Genomic DNA, 413 nt, shown 5'->3' on the forward strand with positions numbered 1-413 from the left:
AAGAGCTCGTCAATGCAGGCGATTGATTTAATAAATTAAATAGACTCAATATTAAAAAATTAAAATCAATTGCTGAAAAACTAGACCTAAAGATAAAGCAAAATATTAAAAAAACAGATCTACTGAATCAAATTTCAGATAATGTAAACAATGAAGCGATTTTAAATACTGTTCTCAACGAAATCGGATCACCAAAATTAGAGGAAATTTTAGAGGAAACCATGTCAAAAAACGAATCGACTCAGAATACATCGATAAAAGAATTAAGAAAAATTGCTAAAGAAAAGAATATCAAAGGTTACTCTAAAATGAAGAAGGCTGAATTATTACAAAAAATTAACGACCAACCCTTCGCTTTCGAAGATAGTTATTTTACAGAGTTTTCAAAAAAATCTAAAATTAAAATAATAGAA

Source organism: Tribolium madens, unplaced genomic scaffold (assembly GCF_015345945.1).
Source record: "Tribolium madens isolate multiple individuals breed KSU strain unplaced genomic scaffold, Tmad_KSU_1.1 Scaffold_91;HRSCAF=231;Tcas5.2_LG7, whole genome shotgun sequence".
NCBI classification, from domain to species: Eukaryota; Metazoa; Arthropoda; class Insecta; order Coleoptera; family Tenebrionidae; genus Tribolium; species Tribolium madens.